Raw genomic sequence first — 14,476 nt, forward strand, 5'->3', positions numbered from 1 at the left:
ACAACTTCAGCCAGTTAATCTTATCCACTGCTTTAGGCAGTAGTGTTTGCCCAGAGATTCTCAAACATCAATGCTATCATTGCAACTGAACATGGTCTTATGACTACATTTGGAATCTATTTTTAAACAGTAAGGTCTGTTACAGTCCTTCTTTGTAGCTCAATACATTGTCCCCACAATTAATCCATTTTCACTTTGCTGAGAAATTCCTAGATACTTAATGACTGTTTCTTTGTTGCATTTACTATTTACTCATTTACTCCAGTCATTTTAAAGAAGAAAATGTTCTCCAACGAATGAGACCTAAATGTATATTCACTATTTTGTTTCACAGACCCAATTACTATTTCACACTTCCTTCTTTGCTATGATCAATAACAAATGTTACTTTAGTAACCATTGACAAACATGGTCTTAAATGTGCCCAATATTATTTTGAGCCAATAATATTGTTTTCCATATTTTCTGTAATCCATGAAACCACTCCATGATCATGACTTGTTATACAGATCTATTTCATTACCACCTTCTTTTCAATGTGATTAAACTACCACTTTCAATTGTTTTACCTGGTTTTACATGCATTTCCAACACCCCAAACCTTCAATGGTTTGGTGATACTTAGAAATAATCACACTCTACTGATCATTTTGTGCCTTTATCAACTTTTCTCAAATGGTTTCCTCAGACTGATGGTGATTTTTATTTTTATTTTTTTGACGTTCATTCATTTTTGAGAGATAGAGAGACAGAACATGCAGGGGAGGGTCAGAGAGAGAGGGAGATAAAGGATCTGAAGCAGGCTCCACACTGTTAGTGCAGAGCCCCCATGGGCCTGGAAATCACAAACCATGAGATCATGACCTGAGCTGAGGTCAGACTCTTAACCAACTGAGCCACCCAGGCATCCCTGATGGTGACTTTTAAAACTCTGTTTGGTACCTGAATTTTCATGTTCTCCAGTTGATTTCATTAACACTTTATAATTTTGAGAATGTTTTCTGGTTAATTATATTTGGGAAATACTGTTACATTTTAGTACCATACTATATTGGTTAGGACTCTATGGTTGAAAGTAACAGAAAACAACTTGATTCAGTTTGAGCAAAACAAAGCAATTTATTAAATGGAGATAGGATTGTCTCCCAGACCTCAAGGGTAGGAAGGGACTATAACTAGAAACTGAAATGTTGTTAAGAACCCAGATCTCTTGGCTTCACTTTTCCCCTTTTGTGATCATTCCTTCTTCTTTTCTTCTCCTTCTACACTCTGCCCTTCCTCCCCTCTCTCCTCTCATCTTTCTCTCTCTGTTGGCTTCTCCTATTTCTTTATTCACAGGGCAGAATATTGCCAAGCCACATCTCCTGAGTGTGTGTGTTCCAATTCCAATCACACACAGGACTGCTCCCTGGTTCTCAATTCCTGCTCCAAATTACCAGAAGTACCTGACTTGTCAACTTGGATCATAGCCAGGAGGGCGGGGTCAATGTACAAATATGGCTGTTAAGCGCTCAGCCTTGGAAAATTCCAAGAAAAAGAATGGGGCATTATAGAGTGAAAACCCAAAGGGTTATAGTAATACACAGCAATATAGCAATTTATGAATCCTTGATTTAAATATTTTCTATCATATCCAAAATTTCACCATTATTTCTTCAAGTCTCCAGAAAATATTTAGGTTATGGTGATAAGTCAAAAATAAAATCAACACTGATTTTCATTAATTTGTAGAAAAGCTATTCACTTCTTGATTTGAAAGTAAATAATTAACATAAATTAATATAATTTAAGCATTTAAAATAATGCCCTGCACATGATAAGCAACATACAAGTGTTTGCTCTTATTTTTATATTCTTATATTTATTTATTCATTCTGTGTTTCTTATGTGCCAGAAATTATACTAAAGGTTGGGGATATAATGTTACATAAGACTATTTTTTCTATCTTCAAGTAATTCAGTTTAAAATATACCTAGAAATACGGTAATTAAGCTTTTGGCCCAAGAGATTTAAGTAATATACATCAGACTTTATAATTAATGATAGGTATGTTATTTGCAATGTAAGATGGGACTGGGCATTGTAAATTAAACAAGATTTACTTTGATGTTTCTCGTGCCGTCTTTCTGCATGCTGCTTTCTCTTCAAATCCTTCTTCCCCACTCTAAATACTAATTTTGTGGCTCCAAAATTGCCATGCATGGGACTTGTCTTCTGCCTAGCCCTTTAGAATCTGAACCTTTTCAGAAAGATTTTCTCTTTCCTATAGATTTCATGTGTCATTTTCAAATTGCCTGGATGAATTGCTGGCTCAATAGTCAAAAAAATTTTTTTTAATTTTAAAGTGTTGGGGCCAGAGCACCTGGGTGACTCATTCGGTTAAGCGTCCAACTCTTGATTTTGGCTCAGGTCATGATCTCACAGTTCATGAGTTCGAGCCCCATGTCAGGCTCTGTGCTGACAGCATGGAGTCTACTTGAGATTCTCTCTTGCCCTCTCTCTCTCTGCCCCTTCCTCCCTCTCAAAATAAGTAAGTAAACTTTAAAAAAAAAAGGTTGGGGCTCACATAGTGGGTCTGATGGGCTACGGGAAGAAGAAGAAAAAAGGTGGAAGAGTCTATCTAAGAATAGGTGATGTCATAGAATAGAAGCCAGAAGCCCAAGTGGTGAACTCGAGGGAGGAAAAACCGATGTATATCAAATCACTCACTGGATCAATGTGGCAAATTGATCACTTTTGCAAAGGAGATCCCTGGAGTAGGAGTTAGACATTCTAAACAACTGAAGTCAAGGTGAATACAGTATGAGGTAGTGGAGTGTGGTGAGCACAAAAAGGACTGAATATATGCCTGCTCAAGACTGAATTGAAATCCTCTAAATAATCTTCTGCTTCCCTGCAGAACTTTAAGGTACTTTGAAAACAAGTGGCTCTGCTATGTGAATTTAAGAATTTTTCGTAAGGACAAGACGAGGCCTACACTGAAGTCCTTTAGTTAAGATGGAGGATGGGGGAGAGGGGAAAGTGGGTGATGGGCATTGAGGAGGGCACCTGTTGGGATGAGCACTGGATGTTCATCCTATTTTAATAGCCTCCCAAAGAGTTTCATATTTTAATTCCTTAAATCCATCCTTTCTACTGCCTTCATGACATATTTATAAGATTTAAATCTGTTATATTTATAGGCACAGGAGAATGTGTGATACTTTAAGTTAAAAATGATGCTACCAAAAGCTATCGACACAATAATCCCTCTTTGGGCAAATTGTATATTTTAATATGCATTTCTGGAAGAAAAAGTCTAGAATGAGGAACACAAAATCAGAAATGTGAAGAATAATGATTATTGGGTATGGTGATTGAGGATGCTTGTTTGAAAATTGCTTGTCTGTATACTTTTGTAAGAACACACTACTGGTTTAAACACCACACACATATATACCATATGTATAAATTAAATATAATAATACAGTATGGTCTTCATTTTATTTGTGCTTCCTCTTCACTAAGATAGATCAAAACCTTCAGTCAAGACGATGTTTCGTCCTGATTCTGTCCTAATTCTCTTCTGCTCTTCTGTCGCTGTTGAGTGTCACTCTGTGGCATTAGCATTGCTGACTGCTTCTTCTTCGTGCTGTCCTCAACTGCTTAAACCTCACACATTAATCACTGGATCTCTTTTATGTACTATATTCCGCTTAACCAACTCCCTTTCTGCATTCAAAAATAAATGAAGTATTCAAGAGTTCATATATACAGAATGATGAAATATGTAACGTGAAATTGCATGTGTACCTTCCATTAAGCTAAAAAATAAAACATTGCAAATACAGTTTTAAGTTGTGTGTATTCTCTGAGCCCATCCCCCCAACTCACTGTGCCTCCATTCTCCTAGATCTCCTTGTTACCAACACAGCGAATGCGATGTTTATTTATGCACTATTCTTTATGTCATAGCTAGATTGTATGTGTCCCCAGATGAAAAGATGGTATTATTTAGCTTCATTGATAACTGGTAGAAGTTATCTAATTTTCTGCAACTTGCTTTTCTTCCTCAACATTTTTCTTGTTAGATTAATTCCAGCTGATACTCATAGTGTAATAATAGTGTGATTAGACAATAGAAATATTATTCACTTTTGCATGATATTTAAACATACTGCATTTGGTTCACCTGTTCTCCCTTTGATAGGCTTTTAGGTTGCTTCTAATTTTTTACTTTTATAAATAATAGCACAGGAAACATTCTTGTAGCTATCTCCTTGTATTCACTTGTAAGAGTTTCTCTAGAGTACATCCCAAAGAATGGAATTTCTGGGTTGTGGGGTGTATGTACCTTCAACTCTCCCCATCTTGTCAAATATCTCTCCAGAGTGTTTATACCTATTTACATTCTTACAGCATAGAAGAGTTCCTGTTCTTCTTGTCAGATTGTTTGCCGATGTGATGGGTGTGAAATGGTGTCTCACTGAGGTTCAGTTTTGTATTTTCCTCATACTGAGCTTCCTTTCATATATTTATTTGGGCTTCTGCTTATATCTGTTTTCTTATTTATATGCTGTTAACACATATTACTTCTTTTAATGAAAATAACAGTACAGGAAAAAATGCAAGTAGAATAATGTAAACTTTCTCCACCACCCCCAAGCCCAGGAGCCTTATCAGATCAGCCGACCTTCCCTGACCTGTGCTCTTCCTGGCTTTAATTTGGGCCTATGTTTATGCATTTCCCTCCGCTTGATTGAACCTCCAAAAACTCTTTCAAAGTGTGCCTTCTTGGTGCTCCTGTAGAACTGCTCTGTTAATGTATGAGGCACATTATAGTAAAATGAGTTACTTTCAGGATTATTCCATCCTTGCCTTTCCCACCTCCCAGGAGTGGACTTTACTCTCCTGGCTGCAGGGGTCAAATATAACTGGTTTTTGCTTTCCCAAAGCTCAATCCATGGCATTGAATATGAGTTAACTTTAACTCCATGAAGAGTTTCTAAGATCCTAGAAAAAAACACATACCTGCCCCACAGTTGTTCTTTGGTGGCCCAGCAAGGAATGTGTGAATAGTTGCCATTTAGTGATGCTACTGAAAGGGTAATGCTGAGTAGTTAAAATATTCATAGAACTAAGATTGTTCTAGGACAGTGGTCCTCAGACCCGGCTACATATTCAAATCACCTGGGAGCTTAAAAAACACTAGTGTCTGAGTTCTACCTCCAGAGATTCACATGTAACTGGTCACACATGCACCCTTGGAATTGGGAGTTTCAAAAGATTCCCAGCCAATTCTAATGTGACCACAGTTTAAAACAAAACAAAACAAACACAAAAAAAAAAACACCCAGCAGTTCTCAGGGCACAGGATGAGAATTGGCTACAGGAGAGGCTATCTGTAGCTGCAATCCCAAGGAACTGATCCTACTGCAGAAGAGGGAAATGCCTCAGAGCGGTTGCAGCCGTGACCCATCAGGGGAAGCAGACGAATCCCTTAGGAGATCCACCCCATCAAGGGGAATTGCTGCCACTAGGTGGCCATATTTTATTCAGGTATCACCTGAGGTTGCCGCCATGAACATAAAACTGGGGAGACCAATGCACCAAAGTTTCTTTTCCTCCTTTCTATTCCAGGGAATGACACATAGCAAAGAGGAAAGTCTAGAAATCACATGCTTCTCTGGTGGTGGCTGATCCTGAAATTTGGGGACTATCTGGAAAGGTGTTTGAAACAGTAAAAAAGAACTTAAATCATAAGTCAACCTTTAGCAGTCCATGGAAGAGGATGATTTTGGGGAAAACAAAGCACATTTAGAGCAGATTCAATTTAAATTCCAACACAATTCTTCAATAAATGTATCTGGTAGTTTACCTATGGTTTATGACAAAATTATTTTCAAATACTTGGCTATAGGACCCAGTTTTAAGAACAGTAAAGTTAAACATGAAATATTCCTTTCTCCAATATCTCTAGGCCATGTGGTAATTTTCCCCTTGCCTTCACCTGTGTCTTCACATAACAGATGGAAGGGGGACAGGGGTATGCTATATGATGAGTAAAGTAGCACTTTATGTTCTGGTTATATATTGCTGAATAACCACTCCAAAACTGGAATGGCTTGAAACCGCAGTTTATTATTTTCTCTCATGGTTCTATGAGTTATTGAGCTTACCTGGGTGGCTCTCATTTGGTGTCTCCTGGTTTTCAGTCAGTTTGAAGCTGGGGCTGGCGTCTCTGAAGGCTGTATAGGGCTGGATGTTCAGATGGCTCACTCACATGCTGGCAAATGCTGCTGGCTATCAGCAGGGAGCTCAGCTGGGGCTGATAATAGAAATGCCAACACATGGCCTCTCCATGTGACTTAGTCTTCTCACAGCGTGGCAGCTGAGTTCCGAAAGGGAGTATCCTAACGCTGAGTGCACCATGAGGCTGGGATCGGAAGCTGCCAGTACTTTTCAGACTTGGATTTGGAGTTCTCAGAATGTCATTTTTACCTCATTTTATTGGTCAGAACCATTACATTGTCCACTCAGGTTCAAGAGTAAATAGACATCCCCCTTGATGGGAGAAAGGCAAGGTCACGCCCCAAGCAGGCAATTGACCATCTTGAGAAACATACTCTATCACACAACAGCTCTGTTTGTAAATTTTTATTTCAGTTAATAACTTGACCAAATAAATGTCATAGAATTATGGAAGAGTTCAATACAAATGATGAAATTCAATAAGTTATTCTTAAGACAGTATGAGTTGTAATGTGATGAGTTGCCTTCATGTTGTTATAAAATCGGGAACAGTAATTCTTAAGCTTCAGAATTATATCTTGGGGTCGGTTTTTATAAGTGAATTTCAAATAGATATTTCTTTTATTTACTGAACTAAACTAGAAATTAATTTCTTTTCAGCAACATTATTTTAAAAGCTATGTTTATTAGCTTTTAAATGTTCAGTACAATATTTGACACATTATGGTGACTGCATTATCTTTCTATGTGGGAATTGGGAAATTTGAAATGTTTGGTGGGAAATTCAATTTACTGCAAATATACTATTTTTAAAGATGAACCAGTAATTATAACTGATTTATCTTCGGGTCTTTAGACTCTTATAAAGTGAAATTATGGAATGGCCTCAAATGTATCTTTTTTGGATGAAATATATATACACACATACATTTTTGGAGATATGTCTTCTTGGTATGTAAGAACAAATTTGTTGGATTTATTAGGCCAATAATTGCACCATGTAGTCAACTTACTAGTGCTCTGGTATTTTATAATTGATGGGAAGCTACAAAATCCCCACATAACTTTATGTTGTGATAAGGCTGCAAAATGAAATATGTAATTGTTCAATGGACATTCCTACTTGCCACATTTTTCTGTCAAAAGAAAAAATAATGTAACTAAACTTTATACTCTTTTTCCCACACATCTCTATTTTGTTGATCCTCATGAGCTGAAGACATTTTTGTTAGTATATGAGGGGATGGGAATAGCATTTTGGCTATGAATATGTCAAAATAATTGTGGTTAAAAAATGGCAGTTTATGAGACAAGTGATTATTCTCTGACGTATTTGGAATAATCTGGGAATTGGGAGTAGATAGGTCAAGAAGTCTTTTGATATATGGCAGAAATAGAGCCATACTTAAAACTAAATGTATTTATAGGGTCTAGCACTGTGGGAAGTGAGGGGCCAACCATGAAAACAATGAAATGGGAAATATCTTGACTTTCAAGATATTTTAATTTTATTACTTATTTATTTTTATATGCTTATTTATTTATTTTGAAAGAGAGAGAGAGAGAGAGTGAGAGAGAGTAAGAGAGTGCCCAAGCATGAGTGAGGGAAGGGCAGAGAGAGAGGAAGAGAGAGGGAATCCCAAGCAGGTGCCCATGCTGTCAGTGCAGAGCACATCCCTGGGGCTCGAGCTCACCAACCATGAAATCTTGACCTGAGCTGAAATCAAGAGTCAGAGGCTCAACTGACTGAGCCACACAGACGCCCCCAAATTTTACTTTTAATTAACCCTCTTTTACTCAACTGATTTCTCATTTCTTCTTCCAGCATAAATAAGCTTCAAACCATTGTGAAGAGCTTCCATTGTCATCCCTTGCATTGGATTTCCCTCGGTGGGGCACCCGTGTGAGTACCTGAAAGCAAGATGCCACACAGATGCACATTCAGAGGTGTAATTCCTGCAGAAGAGAGAAAAGCAAACTTTCAGAAGAGAGAAAAGCAAATTATTTTCAGAAGAGAGAAAAGCAAACTTAGTAACAGGCAACATCCAAATAGGTGATAAGAAAAAAATCATCAAATTAAAAGTTTGGCAGAGAAGAACATTTCCCAATCAATTTAAATGGGGCTGAGTTAGAAAACTATTTATGTTTTTAAAACATTTCTAACTTTCTGGGGCGCCTGGGTGGCTCAGTCAATTAAGTGTCTGACTTCAGCTCAGGTCATGATCCTGTGGTCCGTGAGTTTGAGCCCTGCATTGGGCTCTGTGTTGACAGCTCAGAGCCTGGAGCCTGCTTCGGATTCTGCGTCCCCTCTCTCTCTGCCCTTCTCTCACTCATGCTCTGTCTCTCTCAAAAATAAATGAACATTTAATTTTTTTTTAAATTTCTAACTTTTTGAGATTATCAAAGTGAATTTTGTTCCTTAGTGTATTCAAGAGTATATAAATACATTACAATTTTAAAATTATTATTGGTTTTAATAATAGCTTTCTTGAGATATAGCTCACAAACCATAGAATTTACCTATTTAATATTTACAATTAAATGATTTTTGACATATTCACAATGGTGTGCAACCTTCACTACCACCAATTTTAAAACATTTTCATCATCCTTTCTCCAAAAACTCATACCTATTAGCAGTCACTCCCTTCTCCTGGATCTTCTCGCCCAGCCCCAGGCTGGGGTTTGTCTATTATGGACATTTCCTACAACTAGAGTCATACAACATGATCTTTCGTGATTGGCTTCTTTCCTGCAGCGTAAATAACATTTCCAAGGTTCTTCTATGTTGAAGGATGTATCAGAACTTCATTCCTCTTTATTGTGAAAAAGTAGTTTATTGTGGAGATATACCACATTTTATCATTTCGTGAGTTAATGCACATTTTGGTTCTTTCTAGTTTTTGGCTATCATGAATAATGCTGCTATGTACATTCATGTACAAACTTTTGTATGACATATGTTTTCACTTCTCTTAGGTATGGAATTGCTAGGTCATATGTAATTATGTTAAATCCTATGTTATTGCTATCATAGTTGGTAATAGGATAGAAAAAAGTTCAAAGTTGGGAACCTGTATAAGGTGGGTGGAAATACTTCTAGTGTCAATGATGCCTGTAAACGCACAAATGGTTGCACACACGGTGATAGATAAAGAGACAGAGCTCATGATATGGGAAGGGAAATTCTGGAACTGAAATTATTTCTGCTGGGTAAATCTTAACCTCAGCATCAGTAGACAGAGGTTTTTTGATTTATTTATTTTTTTTAAATTTTATTTCCTTTAGGAGCACAGGAAAAGTTTAAGGCCTGTATGTCCACATAAGCATAGGGAAAATGTCAAGGCTCATTTTAAAAAGCAACTAAGTTCATTCATTTATTCATTCATTCACTCATCTATATATTCATGAGCACCTATTGTATGGCAAGTCCTTTTTTAGGTGATTGGGAGACATCACTGAGCACGGCGGACAAGAATGCCTGCCCGTGTGGAGCTTACTTACATCCTAGCAGGGACTGCAAATAGGTGTTATGCATGCATCCTTCCAAAATGGTGGCTTGGACAAACAACATAGTTTATGCAAATCAGTAAAAACAAACAAACACTTTTAATCAAATATTCAGCTGTATATTAAATTAAAATTAAAAGTGTGCCATTCATATGATGTTTCCTTGCTCTTCTATTCCATTTCTCAGGATGTTTGCTTCTTTATATTTTATGTGCCTTAATAAGTGTGAACCATTATTCCTTGATTCTAGGAAGTCACGAGTTATAAAATATACCATTCAAATACTAATTACTTTAGCCAGAAATAATTCAATAAAAGAGACAGGACCAGAGTAAATGTCCACACTGATCCCAAGACACACTTCAAGGGAAAAATGCACTTAGAATTTAATAAATGGTATACGTGTAACCTGAAAACACTGATGTTCTTCACCTTTATTCTATATAGTATAGGAAAGGCTGTTCCCTTGCTACAGTCATTCCAAACTCTTTCTCTATATTTCATTGTTGATTACCTCAAGCAATCTCAGCCTCCCATCTGTTAGTAAAGATGTAGTTAAAGCTTACTGGCCACTTTCTAATGGAAGCAATGGCTTTCCAATTGTCACGTTAGGCTGGCAGCTAGGGACTATTGACTTCCTCTAGAAATCACTTTTTTTTTTTATCTCATTGGTTTTCTGGGGCTCAGTGTCCTAATGTGCTATCTCTTAGAAGTCTAGGGGGGGCAGTTATTACTACTTTGTAACGTAGTTTAAGAATCTCCTTTGATTCAACTTTATTATATTGAGGCCTAGAAAAAGAAGTCTAAATTGTAGTCTGCTTTTAAAGTATGAATTTTCCTAACTTCCATATACAAAGTTTTATATTTGTTTTAAAAAACAGAGAATGGAATCATGTAACTTATTCTGCTCCAATGCACATATATATGTGAATATTTTGTGTAGCAAAATATTATGATCAATTACTTTATTCATTTTACTAGGTTGTATAGTGTTTTATTGTATGAATATGTAAAACATTAAGTAATAAATACTTAGGTTGTTTCTATTTTATTATTATTATAATATTGCTACAAATAAAGACATAGGTGTGTATCTTTGTACTCTAATGTGAGTATATAAGTTGGATAAATAAACATATTTGTTTGTTAAATGAATTCCTAGAGCTGGATCTGTTCAGTCAATGAATACAGATATTTTAAATTTTGATATTTTTCGCTAAACTATTTCCCATATAACTCTGATGGCAATTCCAAAGTCCTTGGGTGGAAGTCATAGCTGATATTGCCACTTGCTTTGAAATATTTGTCAGGGACAAGACATAAGGTGAAAAAACATGTTTAAATTTGCTTTCTTGGAATAGTAGTATATTGATGAAAAATCATGGTGAATGGATAACTTTGGTTTAGTGATTTGGGACATCCAAAAAAAAAAAAAAAAAGCATCCTATTGGTATAGGTTCCCATGTGTCTATATCTCTAAGACTAAAGAAATGTTATTGTCATGGAGAAGTATTTGATAGAGATGGATAATATCCAAATGGTGATTTGGGGCATGCCAATAGCCATCATGAATAAAGATTGAGAGGTCACATTTTAGCCACATTCCCACTTATTGGACCTATTTTTATTGCGTTTGCTGTGATTGTATACTACTACAAAACTTAGTGCTAATTCCATCTTTTTCTATTTTCAAGTAATGCTCTAAACATGCAGATAATGGCAAAAAATCAGCTTGACGGAGATGTCTGTGCTTTTGCAGTGCAGCATACGCATCAAGCTGACTGCTGAATTATTTCATGATAAGATAATTTTCCTTCAAGTCTTAATACCACAGAGGTCACGTGGTATGGTGAAATTCATGAGGGAACTGTCACTTTCAGGCTCCTAATATCAGTCACTCTTCGATCTATATTTGGTTTATGGATTCAGGAAAGTGTGATAGCAGTTATTAGCCGCTCTCGGAAAGTTCTCTTGCAAGAGAGATTTATTTCCTGATTAATGATGGAAATGATCCAGTATTAATTTCAGTTTTTGATATCAACAATTTCATGTTAACATCATTCTTGCTATGTTCACCTTTCAAATTACTGTGATCATTCTAATGATTAAAAAGCTATTATTTGATTTAGGTTCACTCTGCAATTACCAGCTGTAGCATTCCTGACATTTCTTACTAAATTTGGGTACGTGAGGTTGTACCTCAACTAACAAAAGATTATCCTATGGAAGCTTTTTTTACATGCATTTAAGTAAATTAAAGCATAGAAAACTCAGGAATTAGTATTAGTCATAAATGTTATCCTATCCAAACATAATTTCTGACAGGAGCAGTGGAATTTGTTTTATTGCTTTTTATGCATGAAATTAGGATAACTTATGCAATCTTTTATTTGTAGTCATAGGTTTCTTAACATTTATTTTACAACACCAACTTGCCTGTTCCATTACTCTATTTCCTAAGGTAGATTGTTAGGCTGTTCAACTTTCATAGTTCATATTATCCATTATGATTAGAACTAGAGCTTTTAATTACAGCCTAAGAAAAGTATTCTCAACCAGTTCCCACAGAATGTAGTAATCACCTTAAGGGTTCTTCCTTTTGGGGGTGCCTGGGTGACTTAGTCGGTTGAGTGACCAACTCTTGATTTTGGCCCAGATAACTGATCTCCTGGTTCATGGGATGGAACCCCACATCAGGCTCCACAGTGACCATGGAGTCTTCTTGGGATTCTCTCTCTCTCTCTGCCCTCTCCCATGCTCACTCTCTTTCTCAAAAAAAAAAAAAAAAAAAAATACATAAACTTAAAATGAAAATAAAAAAGAAACAAATTCTTCCTTTTGGACATGTTCTGATGAAGTAAATCAATGAAAACAGTAAATAATTTAAAAATTAGAGGGGCGCCTGGGTGGCGCAGTCGGTTAAGCGTCCGACTTCAGCCAGGTCACGATCTAGCGGTCCGTGAGTTCGAGCCCCGCGTCAGGCTCTGGGCTGATGGCTCAGAGCCTGGAGCCTGTTTCCGATTCTGTGTCTCCCTCTCTCTCTGCCCCTCCCCCATTCATGCTCTGTCTCTCTCTGTCCCAAAAATAAAAAAAAAAATAAAACGTTGAAAAAAAAATTAAAAAAAAAAATAAAAAAATAAAAACTAGAAAGTACCATAGAAGATTTCATAGTCCCTTTGCTTAGTAAATTCTGTAAGTGTGAGTGACAATGTTTGTGAAAACTCTTGAAGCATCTTTACTTACTGCATTTCATGTTTATATTCTATTGCCAGTCCTTTTTTTTTTTTTTTTTTTTGTCAATACCCTAAATTCTTCTCCAATAAAGATCTCTTTTCTATTGGTCATTTTGTTAGGGCGAATTCCAGTTAAAAATGATTTTTGTTTCAGAAATCTAAGGACTACAAATAATAAGACTACATTTTATGAATATCCTTGGGTCATTTGCACTTTACCAAAATTTTAATATTGGCATTTCTTTTGGATTTTCATATTCTAATTTTAATTCATTAAATAAACCATCTATAGTGAATCTTCAACATGGGAACATCTGGGTTAACTTGGATAGTTACTTTTATTACATATTGCATAATCATTGAATTGAGAATTTAGAGTTTACTTTATCAAGTTCCTTTGAGTATGAGTCTTGTGATTAGATGTCCTTAAAGAAGCAAGAAACTAGATAAGAAACTGTAACTGCATTGAAGTCAGGAGTAGAAAATATATTTTGGGTAATTTGTTATCTAAGTGTATTTCTGCATGACAGCAAATGAGCGTGTCCTCAATAATTATCCTTGGTTTTACTCAGTAGTATCAGTGCCATTGGTTGATAACCCCTGAAATATTCTCTGAATATTCCATGAGAAGTCGTTACTTGATAAGAACTGGTCTATCTATGGAGACACTGTATCAAAAAACCTTCACTTAAAAAAAAACAAACAAACTTATCTCAAAGAGAATTTTCCATTCGTAAGCAGTAAAGGAAAGGTCGAACTTACACTCTGTCTTATTTGAATATACTTTTAATCCCCATATAGATTTAAAAAGAAAGTGAAAATAGCCACTTAGATCACACCATAGAGGACAATTTAGAAAAAAATGCTTATTTAGTAAAGACATTTCATATTCAGAATTCTCTTTAGAGTTGATTGATTTCTAAAGTCCAGATCCAGAAGACATTATCCATCCTCTTACATTACGCTCAGTTTATTGACTCAAAAGAATGGAATTGGAAATGATTGCAAAAGGTTCATAAACTTTAATAGATGACAAGCTGGGTTAGCTACTTAGTGTTAGAAGCAACCCTGAGAATCAGTTTCCAGCTTCTTAGTCAAGTGTTCTATTACAAATGCTGCTTTGACGCTTTCTAACCTTCCTCTCGCATAAACCTCCCTGGTTTGTTTCACACAGTCCCCTGAATCTCCCTTTGCTTTTGTGTTTTATCCATAAGCATCTATCATTAGAAAACACATTGAATATTAAATTCCTCATGATGCTACTAAGGTCATTTCTTTCCTTTTTGAAACACTTTACAAAGATTGACAATTAATATAAACTCAAATATCTTATCTTCCTTTTATTTTATGATCCTGAACTTGCTTCACATTGCTTTTTCTTTTAGGGATTTTGAAATAAATATAGGGATGTTATTTAATAACGCTGAGTATAAAATATTTCACTCTTCTCTTTTTATTCGTAAAATATGTGTAATACAGGTAACAGCCCCACATGTATGTT

General features: G+C 36.0%; 1 long non-coding RNA gene across 1 annotated transcript in view; it reads right to left on the reverse strand.

The window, feature by feature from the left end:
* Positions 1 to 8,244, reverse strand: part of LOC121028456 (uncharacterized) — a 30,638-nt gene extending 22,394 nt beyond the window's left edge. Inside the window, exons 1-2 of the long non-coding RNA XR_005789234.1 lie at positions 8,035 to 8,244; positions 6,160 to 6,308 (exon numbers count right to left, since the gene is read on the reverse strand). This is a non-coding gene — a long non-coding RNA (uncharacterized LOC121028456). The remainder of the gene's footprint in view (positions 1 to 6,159; positions 6,309 to 8,034) is intronic.
* Positions 8,245 to 14,476: the final 6,232 nt, after the last annotated feature.

The sequence above is a fragment of the Herpailurus yagouaroundi genome, unplaced genomic scaffold (genome assembly GCF_014898765.1).
Source record: "Herpailurus yagouaroundi ecotype Mexico unplaced genomic scaffold, PumYag 100, whole genome shotgun sequence".
In the NCBI taxonomy this organism is placed as follows: Eukaryota; Metazoa; Chordata; class Mammalia; order Carnivora; family Felidae; genus Herpailurus; species Herpailurus yagouaroundi.